This window comes from Manacus candei, unplaced genomic scaffold, assembly GCF_025592945.1.
Source record: "Manacus candei isolate 608988 ecotype Guabito, Panama unplaced genomic scaffold, ASM2559294v1 h1tg000057l, whole genome shotgun sequence".
NCBI lineage: Eukaryota > Metazoa > Chordata > Aves > Passeriformes > Pipridae > Manacus > Manacus candei.
The window spans coordinates 9,175,818-9,198,007 of NW_026138105.1; the positions used below are offsets into that span (position 1 = coordinate 9,175,818).

Genomic DNA, 22,190 nt, shown 5'->3' on the forward strand with positions numbered 1-22,190 from the left:
TTAGTTCAGCAGTCTCACTAGTGCACAGACAAACATTCCTGAGACACAACATCCCTGCAGCCATGCCCAGCTCTCAGGGAATGCACAGACAGGGGAGATTAGGAAAGGTAAAGACTGTAGTTTTTGAGGTAACTAACTGTGGAATGGAAATAAAAATCCACGTACTTCATGTACTCAAATCTCTTCATGTCTAAAAACTGGTGATAAAGATAAAATTCTCCACGTGGACAGAGGTGTATGAAGTATCCCTGATTAGTTCAGGTGAAGGATGAAATGCTGGATGTTACACTGGAAGTAATTTATAAATGGGCTGTTTTTCAAATGCAGTCTGCAAGTGCTTCAGGAGAAAATACTTTGCCTCAGATTTCCAGCAGTGCTCTTCACCTTAAAAATCCAGTGATACAAAGTATGCTTTGCTAAAATTTACATTTTTATAAAATCTCCAGTAATAAATTATGTTTCAAATCCAGAACCCTGGATTTGATTGAGAACAAGTTCAGGATTCCCTAACTTTATGATAAGAAACCACAGTGCAAACAGACAAATAGAAACCACCTCAAATCCTCCAGTGAAACAATACACAGGTTATACTCTTAAAAGGTGTTCCCGTGAAAAACTATTTTGCCTCTCATATTGTGCAAATCCTCAGTGTCTGGATCCATAGAAATGGCCATGAAGACTCATCATCCTCTCCCGAAATGTCCCTGTAAGGAACTGCAGTTGCACGAGGTGTCTGCTGTGAGAAACTGCCACAAATAAATCTGACAAGCAAACAGCTCCAGCAGAATGGATTGTATCTGATGGAGTGTCAGCCTGCTCGGGAATCTGAGGGCTTTTATGGCTGAAAAGAATGAAAGAACAATTTCTGTGGAAATGTAGGAAAGCTGATAGTCAGTGCCTGGGTACGACTGTTTTAAAACACCCCCAAGCCTTCGGTCTATTCCTCACTGCCAGGTCAGGGTGTGAGCAGTGAATCCTGATGATACTGAGGTGTGAGGTTTAAGAACAAATCTGGTAAATCCTGGTGTTTCTATATCCTGGACACTATTTTAGAATATTTATATTTAGCCTAGAGATACAAACTCCCACTTAATTATACAAAGTGATACCCAGTGTTTTATTTGTAATCACTTCCAGGATTGGGAATTTGAAAATATTTATTAAAGTGATAAATGATCTCTGACTCTTCTATATTCTCTGTTGTAGAAAGATTGACCACTATTATATATACAATTAGTTGTACATGTGTGAGAATTGTCCTTTCAGCCTTTTTCCAGTGAAAAAGTGACTACTGATTGATTGTTTCTTCAATGAAATGTGCCAAACTGAAAAGGAACTTCAATCCAGTATGGGAATGTATCCACTCTGAAGTGCCCAACTCAGTGTAACATAAATGCTGTACAATCACACCTCACCTTCCTGTCTACCCCAGAAATCTGCACAGTTCTCTTGTGACATTAAAACAGATCCCAAACCCCAATGAAGAGTAGCTAAACCACAGTATTAAAGATGCTTTTTAGACTCAATGTGGTGATCATTTCATTTGCTGTCTGGCTCCTGTTCCTCCCTTTGCAGGCACAGTGTGAGAATCTCTGCAGGGTTGGAGCTGCTGCCCCGTTCACAGGAGTTACAGAACGTGGGGCTGTGTTTTGGAGCCCACTGGAGGTGTCAGACCTGCCCTGCTCACCCCCCGAGGCCAGTAATCCCAGGGACACTGTGTTTCCTTGGGACAATCCCCGTGCTTTTGGTTGCAGCTGGGCAGGGAGGAAGGAAAGCAGCGCTGTGGCTTCTGGGCTTTCATTTTTAGTTCAGTGACGGCGCAGAAATTAAAATAGAAATTATTGGGGGGCAGCAGGAACTATTAAACAAGCTCCAGCCTTAGACTGAGCTCAAATCTGCTTTGGGCTCAGCTCTTCCTGGCCTGGGCCCACGAGGGAAGGCAGCTGCCCCCTGGTCCTTTTGGCTCTGGAGATCTCTGGGGCAGTGAGACTGATGCGCTCCTCATTATACCTTGACCTTTGCACAGCAAGGCAATACTCTTGCATTAATGATACCATAAATAAATACAACTTAAATATTTACTCTAATGAATGAATTGAAATTATCTGCATTGAGCTTGAGAGTCCATCCCAGTATTAAATATTCAAATCAGTAATTATTAAAGCTATCTTATTGTAAGTCTGAGTCCAAGGTCTAACACAAAGGAAACCAGTGTATATTAAAATGTCTTTAAATACATTATATAATAAAAGTTGCACATGGTCATTGCTATGAAGGAAATATTGTACTAATAATAAGAGTATGAAATATTCAGGCTATTGGAATATATTGGATATTTATGCAACTATTCTTATGTCATAACTGTGCACTTGTTCCTGTGATTACTGTAAATTATTTAAATATGTGTCAGACCAAACCAAAATGTTTAATGAAAGATCAAAGAAATTCGAACATCAGAACCACTTTTAAAAAAACCCTGGAAATGTATGTATCCTCACAGAAGATTAAGCATTTAAAAATGCAGTCCATAAACCTGAGATAAATTCATAGCACAAGATTAAAAGCTTTGATTATATGTAATTCCAACTAGATCATACTCTAAAATATTTTCTCATTGTGTTCTAGGAGCCAAGTATTAATTCAATGTGTGCACATCTGCAAGACTATTTAACAAGAGGAGGCAGAAAAATAATTCAAATGACAGACAGTGTGTTTTAGTGGCTATTTTTGTGTATTCTGTAACTGTGTGGGAGATGAACAGGTATTTCTGATTTTTGGGAAAATATAGGTCCTGATTTCCAGTCACTGAAATTAATTCCACACACAGTAATCTGGAGTTTTGTTGTTTTGCTTCACAAACAGAAGCTTCTTGCACATAATGCACTTTGAAGGCAAAATGTGCTGTTCTTACGTATTAGAAAATAACACAGTTGTTTCAGGGGCAGAACATCACTCACAAATATTGGTTATTTAACAAGGGGTCTCAAACATGAGCCTGCTGAGCTACTGTGTGTCATTTTTTCTGAGAAAATGTACACTCCTCAGTAAACTGCATAAATCAGATTAAAGGAAATGGATGAAGAAAGGAAAAATACCATCCAATTTTATATCATTACAAAGCTTTTTATATGACAACATATATGTCAAAAGGCACTGCACTGAGTGATGTTTGCATCTCAGCTGTGGAAAAGGGAAGAAAACTCTCTTGCCTCCCATTTGCTGCCCTGGAATCAGAGGGATCCCTTGAGTTTTCAGGGTGCTTTCCATGCAGGGTGGGTGACATATTTTGAGTTCTGTGCAGACCAGGCTCTTTATCCCAGTTGCCTTCAGCCATTCCCAATCCCCTCCCCTCTGCCTCCACCACTGAAGATTATTTGCTTACAAAGGCTTTGTCTATTCAGCAAATAACTGGGTGCAAAAGGCAATCCCCAGCAGAATGAAGTTAAGGTTAACCTGTTGAAGCTTTATGTAATTTAGAGTTTTACTGTGGACTGAATTTAGCCTGACCTTTAGGATCCCTCCCATCACACAGAGACTGAAGCTGCAAGTGCTGGGTTGGACTCAGCATCCCCATTTCCTGTTGGACACTCTGGTGGCAGGGCTTCTGATTTATCTTTCTCAGAAAAAAATCGACTCTGAGCTTCCTAAACCAATTCTGCAACTGAACCAACACGTGGCAAGTGGGGAAAATAGGAGAATTCATTTCTGAACTGCACTGCTGCTCTGAAGGGACAGATTAATGGCTGTGGCCCATTAGTGTGAAACACATGGGTTTTGGGGAGGCTGGGAGAATTCAGAATATATTGAAATTCCATGTTATACTGTCAGCAGCTGCCAGTTCAATGAAGCAACGTTTATGGTGCAAGAACTGAAACCATCGGGCATATTCCAGCTTTGGGAAGTGACAACAAAGAATATGCAAGGTGAAAGCAATTCCTTGCTGTTAAAATGCTCATTCCTCTGGCAAGAAATAGGAGATGCTTGGTGGTTGAACAGGGTTATGCTGTGACCTTGAGACAAACCTCTGGAAGCAGGTGAGTGGGAAGTCTTTTAAATAGAATTTAAAAAGCACTTCTGAAAGATGCATATTTATATATACATATAAATACTAGAGTATAAAATGAATCTGAAGTATGCCCTGGCTTTTATGTAATAAGTTAAATGTGTGAATGGCTTTTTCCTTTTTTGTTTAATTTAATTTTTTTAAATTAATCCCTCTTTGTTGGGTTCCATATGCATTCCACACATCCACACAAACATTAGCTTTGTTTCTTTGGTGCTGATGCAACAGGTTTTCCATTTCCAAGGTTAAACTTCCCTCTGTGCAATAAAGCAGGAATATAAAAGTCTCGGAAATGTTAAGATTGCACTGAACTATGACAGCTGTTCTTGCTAACTTTGCTGCTTACCAGGGCTGAGGCTTCTACTGAGCAGAGAATTAACATCTGCTGTCACAAGCTGATTCCAGAAGTGACAGTAAGTTCCAAACTGAAAAACATTGGCACAATTTCTCCATATCCCTTACACTGAAGGCAACTTATGGGATTCACTGACTATGTGCAAGGGAGGCAGTGTTCAGTAATTAATGGTGTATTTAAAATCTGTGGCACACATTTGCATTTGTCTCCAGAGAAAGAATAAGATGACAGCACGTAGGTAAATACTGAGCAGAGTTTCACACTCGCAGGATTCCTCTGTCTCAGCAATCTGTAAGCTTGCTGCAACCAACTGAAGATTATATTTACCCTACTGAGAAAAATAATCCTTATTAAAGAGTTTTCTGACTGTTTGTGCTTTCCCCTTATTTCTTTTCCTGTCACTTTTACTTCTTGTTTTGAAATCTGCCTGTGGTGAGCAGATTCTCTGGGTTCCCCATGAACCTGTCAGGTTTTCAGTGGTCAATAAAACCCTCAAGCCTTTCCAGGTGAATAACTTACAGAATAAGGAGTGACTTCAATGATCAATGCCCAGAAGTGAGAGCTGAATTTGAAGACTGACATGTTTATCTTACCACGTTTGGCTCATTGATGCCCCGTGATTGGGTCTGCAGACAACATTAATAATGAAGTGCAGAGCCATCTGTTCAGCTGTCTATTGGAAATGAATCAGGAGAGGAGCCCGGCTCCAACTGCTCCAAATACCTAGAGAAAACTTCCAGGGAAGAAAATGAGGCAGTTGTAGCCCCAAAAGGCTTCCTGACTGCAAGGAATGCACAGGGATCTCACACCAGTTACTCAGCCCACTTGGACACGCTGCAGCATCAGTGCAAAACCCAACTGTGACTAAATCCCGCCTCCTCTGCCAGTGTGGGATTTCTGTTTGCTGCAGCTGCTTCAGGAAAAATATGGAGAAACATCCCAAGCACTTACTCGAAAAAAAGAGGGAGGTTCATCTGTTTGCTCTCAGGAGCCGTGGTGCAGCTGTCACTTCAAATCAGATTTTCAATAGGTGTGTGGGAGTACGTGTGAGACGGAGGGAAGATAAGAGAACTTGCACTTAGAGAAGACAAAGACAAGCTCTTCATGTACCAAAGCTATTCCTTTGTTGCTCCTACTAGTTCACCTGAAGTTTCCACTTCTTTTCACTTCCTAAGATTCCCTACAGCCTCGGGTAATGCACTCTGGCAAAATGCTGTGCTAACCAAGACCTAAATTGTGAGACCCACAGAACACATCAGTAATTTCACACAAGAGAAACATCTTCAACAATAAGGAGCATTAAGTACCAGCTTCTGAAGCATTCCTGGCAGGATAAAAAAGAAACCTGACTGACAATTCTTTCCTCGTAGTCTGGTGAGATTGATTGCCTTAGAAAGCCTATGCAATCACATTCACAGGGATATTATTTGAAGGCTCTGTATAATTCATCGACCACTGTCATGCATTGTGCATGTGATGTTATATTTTGGACACACTGGGAAGTATTAGATATAAAATTACTTCGTATGATGCAGCCCAGACGTAAAAAAGTGCCTTGCTTGGGACTACATGATTCAGTGAGAACATATAAATGGGAAATTACTGGAGCTGAAATTTTATTGCAAAGTTATTTATCTTTCTTATTACTTTCTGGATCCTTTTGTGCTTATGGTTCGCCACAACAGATAGAACAACTCTTACTTACACTTTACACTGAGGATTATGAAGGTGGGAGTAGTCACTGCATACCAAAACCTGAATTTTTTACATGTGTATATATAGGTTTACGCAAACACAGACACACACACATTGTCTGACTAAACAGTTCCAGAATTACACTGAACATGAATAGTGAAGTGTTATTTCAAGAGAGGAATGTGAAGGTTACTTGATTTTAAAGAAAAGGAAGGGTCTTTTCATTGGGAGAAGAAGTTGTTATACACGTATATAAATGTCCTGGCTCTCCACGGATTTCATAGGTAGAAAAGCAAATGTTTCTAAGGAAAATACCTACTCATAAAGGTGAATATGTACATCTATAGCTTTTACTTCTGTAAATGATAGAGAATGCTTTCAGTTCCCATCACTGGCTTAGGACTTCACTCAAGGTGTGTCCCATGCACCATTTACTTTGTCAAATTAATTTCATGGTCATGTATGTAATTAGAGCACTGGCATTCCAAAATTTCACAAATGGGCTTTTATTTGCATTCTGAGTGTAACCACTGATGGTCATGGCTGTGCTTGTAAATCAGTCGTGTCCTGGCACTGCCCCACAGAGGGTGCACCTGATTCACCTGGATTTAACTTTGGCCTCTGCCAACTGCAGTTTCCAAACATTTCTATTTCTGAACTGCCTTTCCAGAAGAATCTGACCAATGATACACAACGAGCTGGGAGAGAACAAGTCGAGAGAGACACCCCCTCAGAGTTTGCAGGGAGCAGCCAGAGGGGCACCACTGACTGCAGTGTGCCCCCAAAGCCCACCCTGGCATCAGGAATTCCAAAGCCATCCTTACTTCTCTTTTATAGAGGTACCCACTGTGTGATCCCAGCCCTCTGGAAGAAGCCAGAAAGAAAAAGGACATCCACATTTAAATATCCTAATCTCCAGCTGGATTCAGCACTGTAAGAGGAAAGGGAATTAGGGGTTGCAGAGGAGGCTTCAGCACAATACACATCTCCAAAGGCCTGCCCTTTGCTCCAGCTGCTTCCCCACTGGAAGCTGAGCAGGGTCTAACTCAGGCTGCTTTAAAAGCATCTTCAACAAATATGAGAAAATGAATTAAAAACAGGAGAAGGAGAATCCCATATGATGCAGCCAGTTGAGATCTTTGCATTATTTCTTATTCTCTGTAGTCTGAAAGGATTACAATTATGCTAATTTTTTGTGAAGGCTCATCATGGCAAGTTGGGGAGGAAGCATAAAATACATTAATTTATGGGGCTGTAGCAGAACTTTCTGTAACTCATACAAAGAACCTAAAGATTCCATGACCTGCGTGGCTGTTCATATACAGGATAACAGCAGAAACCCTAAAATACACAAAGAACCAGATTTGCCAGAAAGTGGTAAATATTCTGGGCGATGCAGGATCTGCTAAACATTGAAAATATGAATACAATTAAAGAAGAAACCATAGCTGTAGTTTAAACAAGATATTTGCAGAGCTGTGTGTGCTCAGAGTTTCACAAATAGGAAACTTCCAGCTGAAAACTTCTTGTGTATTAAAACCTCTGCTCTTAATTGTGGCTATGTGACAATAATGTTAATTAAATGATCTTGGAATTTATCTTGCACAAGTAACTCTAAGGATCTACATACTAACATGGAAGTGCAATTGCATTCCTGATAGTGATGTCTTGGAAATAAATCCTTACACAGGGATCTCTCAGCTCCAAAGAGAAGAGTTTTGAGATGTTCAGAAGTGGAAACAATTTTTTCCCAATGGAAAGGTCCAACAAGCTGTCTCAGAGTAGCTGATGAACGACTAAACTGATTCAGCCTATAATTAGGAAACAAGTATTTGTTGTGAGAGGGTATTTTGAAGGTAAAGGGCAGGGGAGAAGAGAGTTTTTCATTTGAGGAATGTGATATCACTTAGTGCTTAGTAGCAAAAAAAGACTTATTTTGATCTTTTCCCTTGCCTGTCATTTTCCTGTGCATGTCAAGTTGTGTGCAAGCCTCCATAAATCAGCTGTAATAAAATCCAACTCATAGAAATGGTATCAAGTTATTTAAGCATTCCCAGAAAGATGACACAGGAATGACAAATACCTCTTTTACCAAGGCAACATGTTCACCTTGGCTATTAACTGGTGCATCTAATTTGTATTTTTATTTAAAATACAGATTTATAAATGCATCCTCATTGTCCCAAAATCAAGTACAAAAAGACAGAGAAATGTCTATGTTTGGTTATGACATATAGTTTGCTCAGCTCTTTAATTAAAATAAAGTAGTATTTTTTATAATTCAGTGCCATGATCATTTTTGTTCAAAAACATATCTCTTAAGCTTTAGTCCTGCACAAATCTGCTGGAAAAATGCATTAGTACACTGCTTCATGAATGGGAATTATTTTAACCTTTCATAAAGTTAAACCCATTTCCAAAGGTTAATATTTAACATGGAATGAGTCCTGAACAAATGGGGATCTCACCCCAGGCACTATTAACCAAGAGTTTAGCAATCACCTTTTCTGCATGAAGGGATGATTCCAAGTGACTAATCCCCAGGTATTCAGCTGGTTATTTAAGGAAACCCTTCCATCTCTCTCTGCTGAGCAAAGCCCTGGAAGCTGCTCACCCGAGTCCCTGGGATAGCAGGCTGCCCACAGGCCTGGATTGCTGCACTGGGGCATTTCCCACTCATCCCAAACCACACCTTCATGTCCTTGCTGCTACATTCTTGATTGGAATTGAAAGAAAATACATCTCTAGAAAACTTAATTGTTTATTTTGTTACAGGCTACGTTTCAGCCTCCATGGGAAACAAAAACTCCCTGCATGGAATTTCCAATACTGTAAATATTCACGGCTGTGTCAGATGAATTTCTTGCTCTGCACACAGAGCCCTTCAAAGCACATTCAAACACTATGCAGCTAAAAAAATTAATTCCTCTTTACCTTTCCTCTTTTGTCTTGGATTTATCCTTCTATTTTTTTTTTCACTAAATGTAAGACAATTTTTAATTGAACTGTCTCAGCATGGTGAGGTTTTTTTTGTATCACTGCAAGTGGTTACCTTGTGAAAAATTGCCCTACATTAGTCCAACCTGAGTTTGCACTGACTTCTTTTGTACCACGAGCTAGACTGGCACCTTAACCTGAAGAGACATGTCCTCTAAATGTGTTCTTGCTGTTGAATTTTTTAAATTCTATCCTGTACAGAGGTAACATACCCTCAAATCCCATCTAGCTCAGACAGCCTCATAAACTTTGACAGTTTTAGGGAAAAGCCCCAACTTTTTGTTGTCTATGCACCTTATCTTTCTTCATAAAAAGCAAACTCTTCAGCTATAATTCCTATCTTTTAAAAAATGTTTTTGGGATCATAAGGACTTGTATTAGTATTATAATGTAAACAGTACTTGGAAAATACACTAAAAAAATTTGGGGTAAAAAATGCTTTCTTTTGCAGCATTATATGATTTCTTAATTTTGTGATTGCCTGTAACTGAAGGGTCAAGAAATTGGGCTGTAGGATGAATTCCTTGAGTTCACAGCCCTGTTTGTGGCCCTGTCCCAGGAAAACGATCTCTTTTGTCCACAACTCTGCTTTCCCAGTTCTGAAACCCTGAGCCAGCAGGAAGCTCTAATTAAAGCTTCAGGAAAACTCCCAGGAACCACAGTCCAACCTGTCTGCACATCTTACACAAGACATCCTGTGACTCACATGGAGGTGTTATGATTTTATGCATAAAAAGCAATAGTTGCTCTAATTATGCTCTAATTAGTTCATTATTGACTGCAAAGGAAAGTGCACGTGCTCCTCTGACAGGTGTGTGAAACACAAAAGACAAGAGTAAAAGTACAATATTGTCAGATTTTCCCAGACATTCTAACCAATACATCATTCCAATAAATTTTGGGTTTGAGATGAATACAAAAGCTGAACACATTCTATGGAACAGCTCCAGACAAACTGCCAGAACGAAGAAGATCCTGAATTCACAGTGTTTAATATATGATCACATCTCCAAGTACAGCAACTCAGAAGTGGGAGGGTACTGAGGGAATGTTAAATGTAGGGCATTATATATTAATATAATTTCTTTCTTTTCCCAAGATAAAGAATATTTTTGCTCACGCAGCCCTAATTTAGATGGCCTGTCAAGTCCTGCTTTGTGCAGTGTCATGATGAAAGACTCCAATGTGGGCCAGCAGAGGCAGTGCTGGGGCTTTCCAGCCCTTCCTGTACAAATGCTAATGAATCTCCTCCAATAAAAGGCCCCAGAAAGCTTCCTCAGCTAAACCCTCCATCAGAGCACCCATAAATTATCCATCTGTTTGCTTGTGCTGAGTTTCAGAACATTTTGGGATCTGCAGAAGTCTCACAGTGATTCCAGAGGGTGCTGTCCTCAGTGCCTGGATCCTGCCACGAGAGCAGGGTTGTGAGTGGCTCTGCACTGAGGAACACTGAGGACTCTGCTCCAGGGCAACAGTTCCCAGCCTGTGCAGAGCCTGAGCAGTGCCAGGGGGCTGTGAGGACAGGGAGGGGTGGACTGTGCCCCCCCAGCCTGGCTCACACATCTGCAGGGCCAGCCCTGGGCTTAGGGCAAGAGCCACATGCTGGGAGGCAGCAGGGCTCCTGGGACACTGCTCCCCATTCTGGATGTGTTAAGGCTCTGGGAAGCAAGGCAATCCCAAATGATTTTGGGCATAGTCCATAGTGGGGACAACCACTATCACCAGGAGGGGGCTGAGCATCACCAGAGCAGCAGAAACCTCCCCATTTTCATAGGGACAAACAAACCAGCTTCCTGGGGCTCTCCACTTCACTCCTGCCAGGTGAGAGCCCGTGTTTCAACCTCCCATGTGACAGGTTCTCCTCTGGAGAGTCATCATCCTGTTTTGTGTGCAGTGTTGAGGAAAGCTGAGCCTGGCCTGTATGGGAAGCAGGGCTGACACATTGAGAACTCTGCCTTCATCCCCAGCTGTCATTACACAGCTGTATTATCAGGCTGTGCTGCAATCACACTTTGATTTCTCAGAGCAGGCACATCTCACTGTTTTTCCTGTCATATTGCAGGAGATATCTGCTGGTTTGACCATCCCCATTAAGCAGATCCTTTATAGCCTGTGCATTGCCACAGTGCAAAGCAGTTTTAAGCTCCTACAAATAAAACATTTTATCATAATTAACTGCACGATGGGACAGAGCTCCCTAAAGACAACTATAAATATTGCTTCCTTGCTGCTGACAGGCTGACAATGAGGATTTGCCACTAGGCAAAGGAAACATCTATTTTTTACTACCTCAAGTAGCAGAGTGGGCTAATCAGAGTAGTAATTGCAATGATCATACTCTTTACCACTTGACTGTGCAGAGAAATATGCAGTGACATCACTGGAGAGTGGTCTTTGCTGAGCAGGATCAGTGGTGATGCAGCAAGGACTGGAATGTTAATAACTTGCAGTAAAATCAACCATTTATGTTCTCATCAATCACCATCTCCACAGACAGAAATGCACTGAAAGAATTTCCATTGAAAGACTGGCTTTAATTAACTCTCACCCTCACTCAGCACAGCCAAACCCGTGCCTGATTCAAGATTGGAGCTGCTCTGAATGTGCTCCCCTGTGCCTCCAAAGTGGTTTGATTTAGCAGAGCTTGTCTCAGGTGGCTCCTGCAGAGCAGCCTTTCCCAGCTGGGAGAGCCACAAGAAGGAATCAGAAGGGTCAGGAAGCTTTGAAAGTCTGACTGTAATGTGAATCAAAGGAACTCATGTTCGTCCACTCCCTTTACATCTTTCTGTGTCAAGGTCAAGGATTTTCTGTAAACTTTTGCAGTCACCACGCAGGGAAAATGATGCCAACTCAGCCCTGCCCCAGAGCCACTTCAGCTCCCCCAGGGCAAACATAAAGAGTGCCCTGAAAAAGGCAAGGAGGGAAATGGCCAGTCTGGGCAATCTCAGGTGCTCAGTCAATATGTAGCACAATAACTATTGGCAGTGTAAAAAAACCCAAACTAGATTTCTCTGGCTATCAGCACCTTCCTTTTCAGAGGAAACCCTGATGCCTCACTCCTGCGGGATCAGGACGCAATGAAAATATCATCCAGTGTGCTCAGACTGAGAGATAGTTCCCCAAGTGGTGACTTTGAAAGAATAAGGGAATCTCATGATGCAGAATCATGAACTCAGCCCCAGACAATCAGGAAAACGGGCTGACAGGCAGCAAAAGGCTAAGCCTGCTCACAAACCACAGTTGTGTTGTACCTCCAAGGCAAAAAGTACTAAAACCCAAATAAAATCTTAAGAACAGAAAGCCATTGGCTCAAGATACATCATGTGTTCACTGATTCAGATCCTTTTCTTATTTTCATGTCACAACCCTTAATCCCTGGTGTCAAGAATCTCATCTAATTCTTTCAGCTCCTTGAATATATTCCCTCACACTGCCACGCAGGGGTGCAGGCTCATTACTTGCTACATGAACCTGCTCTGTTGGGTTTGTATTTCACTCCTGATTTTGTAATCCTTCAGATTAAGTCCTCTTATTGTCAGGCTCTTTTGGATCAACTTTATCAAGATTTTTATTTCTTCCTCGAGTTATTACTTTATTAAATTTAAATCTTTAATAAAGTCTCCTTTCCCCCATGACAATAAACTTAGCATGAATAAAGTTTTCTCACAACTTTTGCAATTTTCCAAGACTTTATTTTCTCACTCAGACCTGATTTCTACATAAGGTACATTATTTCTTTAGTGTACAAGGGAAATAAAAAAAAAAAAAATCTACACTATGAGTTGTGGGTGAAATTCCCACCATGTTCTAGGATTTCCATGTGATACTGGCCTATTACTGGAAAACCAATACTGGATTAGAGGCAACTACATCTGTGGCAATGCCATTCCAGTTTTTATTGATTATATCCTCTTATATAAGCTCAAAGTTTCCCAGCTATGTTTTGCTTCCATGTGCTTATTGTGGAGTCCTGTCACAGACTAAATTTGTGCTAATTGCCAATGGCTTCATTTTGATTGTGAAAGAAGAGAACCAAATAACATCCTGAGATCTTCTTTGCCTCCCCTACTGAATAACAAACCAGGGTTTTGTTTTATCTTATACCTATTCTTTACCACCATGCAGTTGCACAACAGCCCTGCTGGGCTGCTGTGCTGGGAGCAGCAGCTCCTGATCAATCCAGGGGAGCAGGCAAAGACATCCCTCTTTTCCTGGCAGGCTGCACTTCTTCAGGAGCATAAAATCCATGGAAGGTCAGACAAGCAACACTCGCAGTGCTGGAGACTCCATTATTCTTTGGCTGCTTTCCCCTCAGCCTTGCAAGTTAAACCTCTGAAGGGTCAGATAATTAGAAATCGCCCATGAAATTAGGGAGGTTCCCATCTCTGTTATCCCTTTGAGCTCTTTGGAGTGTTGCCTGCATCCAGTGCTTGGGCACTTGGAGCTCCAGGCTCACATCTTTAATCAGGGATGTACCAGAGTGCCTGAGTTCAGTGGAGGTGCTGAGCAGACAGTTCCCCACCCCACTCCTGTCTGAGGGTCCCATCGGGGCAGGTGCTCAGTGCCAGCCTGGGCACACTTGGCAGAGCAGCTGATCCTCTGCAGGCCTGGGCTTTGTACCCCCTTACAGCACTGCAAACCCCCTTCACCCTGGGCCACACAGGGAGCTACAGTGCCCAAATATGGCCTGAACTGCCTGAGCAAGTTAACAGCTCAATAACAGGACACTTGGTGTTCCCAATGACAGCGGCCACTGCTCCACAGGTTGGCTTAGGAAAGGGAGGGATAGTGAATTATTCATCAGCTGCTCTGATCATCAGATTGTCCTTTGCCTTCAATAAGCCTTTTCTCTCTTATTTCTAATCATCCTCCCTCTTATTTATAATCATCCTTTTACTTTGGAATTGTTAAATGCTAAGTAATTGTTAAATATCTCTGCTATTTCCCGAATAGGCACTGAAAAATAAGAATTACTAATATATTTGCAATATTTTTTTGCTTAATTAATTTTTTAATGTTTGAATTAAACTACCAAAAATGAAAAGAGAGAATATAACCAAAAATCAACCAAGAGGCCCTGACCAGTGTATAAGTAGTGCCTTGACACATAAAAATACTGATGTGTTGACACCAATATTTAAGTCAGAAATGGTATTACTGCATTCTAAGTAAGGGTACAAAATGCAATGGCTCTTAGTCATGAATTAGATGAAATATTGATGCCATCTCTTTTAAACTTCTATGGCTATTATTTGTTTTTTTAAACTAATACATCGGTCTGAGATAAAATCAGTAACTGTTACATAAACAGCTCCCACAGTGAATCCTCAGGAGCAGTTTTGCTGTGTGCATTAGACCAAAATATACCAATAAAAAGTCTCGGTAGAGGAATATTGCATGGACAGTGTCACAGAAGTTGCAGATGATGTTACTGCAGCTCAGTGGAGCTGTTCCCGTGCTGATCTTGGTGCCTCTTGCTGCTCACTGTAAGCACCCCCACCCTGCCATGGAGAACCTGGGGAACAGGGCCTGAACCCCCCTGCTGTGCTGGGAACACAGCTTGGCCTGCTGCAAATCACAGCCCTTCTGCCCCGGCTCTGCAGGGATCACAGAGGAGCCAGTTACGAGGCATCAGAAAATGCACTTTTTCAGCTTGCTCCTGGCTTCTTTAAATTCCACATTTAAGCAGCTACTTAAATCTCACTGTTTTCAAAGTCCCTGGCTGTCTAGAGCCTCCTCTATCTTGCTGTGACTGTTTCATTCTTTGATATTGTCTTTGACTCAATACTCTAATTTTTAGCACCAAGTTTCTAAGTATTTGTCCAGTTCTACTGGTCAAGACCTTTCTGAATCTAACCTGTTAAATAAACCTTCCCTACAAGTCCATGGAAGCATAAGATAATATTTTTGGGTTCACTAAGCTTTGGATTAGGGTTATGAGTAAAATTATTTAAGTGTAAAATAATTGAAGTAACTTAACAAGTCATAACTTTCAACCCACTCTAACTTTGATCAATTCAGGCCTGACTGGGAGAAGTTCTGTGCAATTCTTGTTTCCTTCAAAATCAATAAATGGCACAGCAGCTCTCAATCTCTCTTTATTTGATCCACAAGTAAGAGCTTAAGAATTTGACCCCACAAGGCAAAACTTTTTCTACATAATCAATATGCGAGACAAGAGCCATATCCAAGACAGCTCTGCTGCCTAAACCCTGCTTAAAAATTGTCTCGGTGTCTGGGCTGGAGATAACCTCAGGCTCTGTGGAATTCCAGGAAAACAGATGGAATTAGCAAGTATATAGAAAGGGTTTTCAGAAGTGCTGCAATGGAGTCTTTCATAAATAACAACTCTCTGCAGTCCTGAACTCTAAATTACTGTATGATAACATCTTCCCAAAGACAATATCTCTCAACACTGTGCATTTGTGGTTTCTTTGCTGTGGTACCAGAATCAATAATGTCCTATCAAGCCTAGGAGAAAATGAAGGGAATTTCCAGGACCCACCGCTGAACTCCTTTCAGGCTGACTTAGTCCTGGATAAAACAGAGTAATAAGGTTCTCTACATTGATGCAAATGCATTCCTAAAGGTCACCTTAAGTTTAAAGAAAGCATTGGGAGGAAAATCTGATTTCTCAGTGCTGATTCAATAGCACAATGTGTTAGCACTTCCACAATGTGCTGGCACTTTTTAGGAGACTTTGCCACTGGCACTTGCTATTTTTATCTCCCCACCAGGCAGCTCAGCAAAACCCAAGAAACAATTTAACTTTGTTCATTCTTCCCCCTTGCGTATATAATAATACAGGAAGAAGAAATAAGGTGAAAACATAAAATAATCATTAAAAATGAATGAGAAGAGCGTGGATAGAAGATTTATGGACTGTATACTCATTGGCACATGGCTTTTTTTTTTTACTTTGCTGTAGGTTAAACAGAATATTAAGTGCTCTGATTAGAGTGCATCATTTTTGTAGCACTGAAGAAACAACAGAGGAATAAATTCTGAATAGATCAATACTGTGGCTGCTGCTTCTCCCTCCCTCCAGGGGGAAGGGAATTATCTGTCTTTTGTTCTGCAACCACCTACTTCCAGTCTGTGCTAACTCAGTTGTCACCTGGCACATCAGGTGAAGGTACAACTCTGTTCCTCGACTACCTGCCTTCTTTTCATTCCCCCATGGAAACTGGGCACACAGGAGAGCAATATTTTCACACATACACAAAGGTTTGGTAGTTTATCAGTCTGACCTGAAAGCCAGGGAATGAAAAATTTTGTTTTGCCCTTGACTTGTGTATTACATCCTGGAAGATGACCATCCAACACGGCCAGTACGACCACTGGAACGTGTAACTCCACCTGCTGCCATCTTTGGGAGTACAGTGACTTTGAAATGGTTTGTTGCACTGCACTCTAAATTTATAAAAACTAATCAAAAAAGGGAGCATAGGTTTGGAATGGCAACCTCACACTAATCAACAGCCTAAGGGCTCTCCTCCTTGAAGGAGGAATAAGGACACTCACGTCAAACCTTGGTGTGTGATGTCTTGTTCAAGTTCACACCCCACCTCATTTCACAACCTTCTCACACAGATAAGCAGAATTCATTCTGACACATGTAACTAAAGAGCCTTTATGTATCTTTGTGCTAAAGAGGGAATTAAGAATACCTTTAAGAGGTCACCACTGAAAATTTAAGTACTTGTATCTTACCACAGGAGCCTCTTGGCAAAGTATTAGAAAGACCAACCTGCATCCCAAGAACTCTGAAAGGGGCACTCACCAAACAGCAACTGCTTTACTCTCTTGTTGTTTGCTGTGGGACCCCTGACTGTCACTCCTACAGCTTTCCTAAAGTACAGCATGAGTTCAGGCACAAACTGCAAGCCAGGGAGCATTTCTAGTTCAATCTGTTCTACAACTGCATGATCATATTTAACACTTAGCCAGCATTTGGTTCTACAAAGTGACCTTGCTGCAGCAGTTTCAGTGGTCTTCAGACAACACTGATATTATAAAGTGAAATTACAGTTCATAGAATGCACAGGTAGCTTTTGAAGGCACTCACAAGAGCACTGAAACAATAGAGCAGCACCATAGAAAACAAACAAAAAAACACATTTAAGGCTGTTGAACTGTAGAGTCTTTAAATTGCTTTAAGTCCAGAACAATACTGGAACAACAGATGGTTTGACAAACATTTTCCAGGAGTGCAAAGCACGTTCCTTCCCCCTCCACTACCCACCACAATTTTCCTGTCTTCTGCTCAACATGAAAACAGCAGAGCTTACAGTGACACTCCCAGAGGAGAGCCCAAACCAATGCACTGTGTGCCAGTGCATTTAGAGATTTATAATTTGCCACAGGCCTCTTCTGCAAGTGCAGTGGGGTCCTGTAGTGCAGATCTCGGGGCATTAGGTCATCTCAAAGCATCCAAATTGTACAGAGCCACCAGGACATGAAAACTACCAAAATATGCCATGTGGCAGAATTCCTGCCCGAGCAGAGGTCTTGGGAGCAGCTCTCAGGGATGCAGAAGAATGCAGACTATTCCTACTTTAGTCTGTAAGCAGATGGCAGCAATAGTTTGCCTCAGAAATAAGTGACCAGAATTGCTCAGTGCATTATTCTATCAGGAGGAAAGCATCCCACTTTTTTTTTTTTTACACATTTGTTATACTTATTTTTCACAGAACAGCAAGAAGGTCTGTGGGAGGGAAGAATACATTGTTGCTTAGCAATGGGATGCTCATAACATGATTGATTTTTTAAAGGTTTTGCTAAATATACACATACAAAACAAAGACAAAACCTTAAGTACAATGGAAAAGTCAAATTGCATTCCTAAAAATGGAATTACTTAGATCAAAGATTCCCTTTCTCTCTGTATCTGGTACCCAATCAAGTAAATACTCAGGAAGAGATTGTAAGAAATGTGGCAAGTATGAAAAGTGGTAATTTCTCTCAATTTTGTCAGCACATTCAGGACTTGCTGATCCACAGAGTGCAGCCATGCCATTCCTGCATCCTCATGGAAGCATCCTCCAGTAATTCACAGTGTAGTCAGGGAATGTGTAACAAATGCTTCCAATGTTTTCTGTTAAAACTGCTTCCTGGTGATCTCACTGTCTTTAGTGTTCCTTATTCCCCTTCTCTGGACTGGTGCTCCCAACTTCTGCTCCCCAGACCTCCCAGCAAAGCAAGAGGCAAAATCCCTGACCAGCTCTTTACTTCCAAGTAGATATTCAAATACTTTGGGTGTTTGAATAGACTCACCACCTGTAATCTGCTAAAAGACCAAAAGATCCTGCCAGAAGATCCTGCCTGTTGCAAAGTCTATGGGAATGTCAGGTTTGGGAAACTAACAGTAAAGGCATCTATAGACAGAAATTTTTCTCTTTTCTATAAAATTAAATCAAGCACATAATTTTCACTTAAATGTACAGAACCCCCCCAAGCAATTTATATTGAAGCACCAACAAAGTTTCATTTGTATTTCTTTTTGCAATAGTTCTTTTAAACCTTAAAGTCAAGAGAATTTGAAAACCCTTAAGTTTATGACTTGTAATATGTTCCATCAGTTTCTTTTTTGCTATGATTCACTAATATTCATGCTGATGAAAGAAAATCTTATCTACTTTTTCTGCCTAATTAAAATGTGAAGAATGTACAAAAAAAGTGAAGAAATAATCAAGCATATTTTTCTAGTTCTTTTTTGCTGGAATAACATTTTGAGAAGAGGTCCTTCTTGTTTTTATGCTATTAATAATCCTCCATTTGCAAAATCATCAATGTCTGCACGATTATAAAACTGTAATTTCAATTACTGGAGTATGAACAAGTGGGATGAAAGCATGAGTTATGAGGGAGAAACACTGCTTTTTCTTCAACAGTTCACTATTAAATCAGGAAACTAACAATCTGGGAGTGGTAAATGGACTTATTTCTAAACAGAACATTGGGTAAAATTAGATTACACAGGCAAGTAATTTCTGAAGCTAAGCAGGTTTGAAGTGCCATCAGCTGGGTGGACAAGTTGCACAGCTGGTGTTCTTACAGGAGGCTCAGAGCACTGGCAAAGAAGAGATACTCAAGTGAATACACAGCCCTCCAAGTATTTTGGCTGCTCCTACACTGATTTTCATCTCATCTTCGGGCCTCTCAGATGGAACAATGGGACCTGAACTCCTTTCTCCCACAGATTAGCAAAAGGCATTGTTAAGAGTTAAATGTAATGGAAAATAGGCTTCTCTTAGACACTTAAACATCTCTTCTGCAAAGGAGGAACAGCTGCCACCATCTCAGACACAATGGTACACAAGCCTTTGTAGCTGGCTTGCCATGGAGTTTGAGGGTTTTCTGAAAGCCTGAAGTGCCAAACACAAGGGTTTATGCACAGATTAAGGATGCCAAGTGTCTGGCTCTTGGGAGAAATAGGAGAGAAGCTACAGAAACAGTACTCAGCTCCCCCTGGTTTTCCTTAGAGCTGTGTATGGATTGGAAAGAGTGGGACTGTGAGAAACTGCATGTGAGAAAGTTCTGAAGTATTAAGGGAAACAGGGATTTCCTTGCATTTGGAAAGTACAAACCATGGCACCTGGGAGACTTGTTCCACCTCTGCCGACAGAAAAATTTTGTCTGAGGTTTGCTAAGGAAGAGAATTTCAAATCCCCAGACCTGTAGAAGCTCAGGATAATGTAAGTGATAAAAATATCTAAAATACAGCCAAGCTCCAGCACACAGTTTGCTGGTTTTCTTGCATTTGCTGCAGCAGCTTCTGAAAGAGAGAGGACTAGTTTCCCTTTGGAGTGCCATGAGCTGTACACTCTCATAATCCAACTCCCTCCAAGGCAAACCTCCCCTGGGGGCAATTTAAGAGCAGGTGATTTGAATACCATTTACACCTCAGGCTTATGATCTGTAACTCTTACAGATCTTAACAAAAAACCAAAATGACAAAGCCACTCATGGCTGTAGAATCCTGCCATTAGCAATGGGAAATACGGACTGTGACACATCTCATTTGTAGCATCACAGAGACACTGAGCTATACCAGAGGAGCTGGAGCATTCCAGGAACTCAAAAAGGTTTTGGAACTGTTGCCTTCAACACCAGAGAAGTATTAAATTCAGCAGAAAAACGTTCTGTAACAGTTCAAAAGAGCCTGAGTGATTTTGGTACCAGCTTCCATTTCCAAAATATCAAGAACTTGATAAAGTTATGAGAGGGAAGCTACTGGGAATTGATTTTATAGAGAACCATCATTATTTTTAATCCCTCATCCTAACAACAAAACTTTCCATGTTTTAAAATAAAAACTGCAGCTTTGCAAAACTGAGCTCACAACTTCCAGCCTTCTAAATTCTGCTGCTTTTCTGTGCTGTGTTAATAACCATCGAGAAGACATAATTAAACCATAGAAATCACTGCAGTTCCACCTCCCATCCCTTCTTGGCTAAAAATGTAAGAAAAACATAGCAAATGAGATTTTGTCTCAAGTGTTTTCCCCCTGCTATTAAAGATGCTTCTCTGAAAGGAGCACTTGCTGTTTTTCTGCTATTAATAATCCTCCATTTGTGCCATCAGCCCATCCCTCCAGCAACACGCTGTGTTCCAGCTCCTGCCTCGGATCCTCTGCCTGGATCTAATGAGGAGCTGGACTAAAATCATGGAAAGCTGCAGCTCTTCTCCAGGTGATGGCGGGAATTTGGTTGGTGTGTGTTTTTCTCCACTGGGTGGGTGTTTCATTAAGGAGTGTTCATCTATTTAATGAAGCAAATCTGCATCCAAACTTATTGATCTGGTGTCCATTTGCCCTCCCATAAACAGGGATGAGGTGGATCAGCCCTATCACTTCCTAGCTAATGCCATATAAAGTCTGGTAATGCCAATGGGGAGAGGATTGACCCTCCTAAGTGGAAATTCGGACACCTTATCACCTGCAAACCTACTGTGGAGTTGGTACAAAACAAAAAAGAAAGGAGGAATAAAAAATAACAACCCCCCATGTGATATTTAGACTATTTTAGTGCTGCCACTGCTTAAATCTCTGGAATACTGTGTTCAGGAGTTCTCATTAACAGGGATTTTAATGGGAGATATTTGTCTGAGCAGCTAAGTCGTTTATGCTTACATAAGACTGCCATTTACAACAAGAAGTATAATAGCATCTTTGAGCTTTTTAATTAAAAATTAATTAGGAGATTTAAGAACAAACTCATTGGGGGTTACTGTACAATAACATGTTTACAAAATTAGGTCTGGGCTTTTTGTTTTTGTTAAGTGTTTCAATCAATTCTGTGTCTATTAAATATAATTACGTATGATGCTTCCTCAAAATTATAATGTAGCATTTAAAGAGCAGCTGGGAAAAGTCTGTAATTTTAACTTCAGAACTAGGGTAACCATTAAAATGCAAATAGGTGCAAACAGCAGTTTGTTGATGAAGAGACCCCTCAGCATAAACATTTTATCCATTAATCTTGAGATTACGAAGATTCCTTCTGCTTTATTACTACTTATTACTTTTGCCAGCTAGGTTTCCTAGAAGATGTCAGATTCCCTCAAGAATAATTCACTGAAATTTGGAAATAGAAGCCTGTTCTTACTGAGGAGGATAACCCAGATATAAACAGTCACTTCTGTACATACACGTATGCTAAGAATATATTACATGGAAATTTCTACAGAGAATTAAGAAGGAAAAAGAAAGATTTTGTTCCTTTTTCTAATAGACTTATCACTTTGAAAAAGAAGCCAGGTATCCCACTTCTACCTTAGCTTAAGCAAGTAGCTTAAGTGGATCAGACTTCAATCTTCTGCCCTGATTTAGGAAGGCATTCAACCATTTGCTTAATTTTATTTTGAACAAGGGAAAGAAAGAGTGAGCTCAGGTTTCAGAGATGTATTTCTGGCCTAGGGATTTATTTATGTTAAATTTGTTTATTCCAAAGCTTTAGGTGGAGTTATTCTAATTTGCTTCTGTAAGAAGAGAATTTGATCCACTCTGTTCTTCAATGAAATTCTTTGGGTGAGTAAGCAAGTAATGTGGATCTGATTGAAATAAGTTATTTCACAAAT

General features: G+C 40.7%; 1 long non-coding RNA gene across 2 annotated transcripts in view; it reads left to right on the forward strand.

Annotated features, from left to right (window-relative positions):
* The first annotated feature begins 3,595 nt into the window (after nt 1-3,595).
* LOC127478004 (uncharacterized) overlaps nt 3,596-22,190 on the forward strand; it is a 33,637-nt gene continuing 15,042 nt past the window's right edge. For both annotated transcript variants that reach the window (XR_007907097.1, XR_007907098.1), the window contains exons 1-3: nt 3,596-4,034; nt 20,697-20,803; nt 22,064-22,140. This is a non-coding gene — a long non-coding RNA (uncharacterized LOC127478004). The remainder of the gene's footprint in view (nt 4,035-20,696; nt 20,804-22,063; nt 22,141-22,190) is intronic.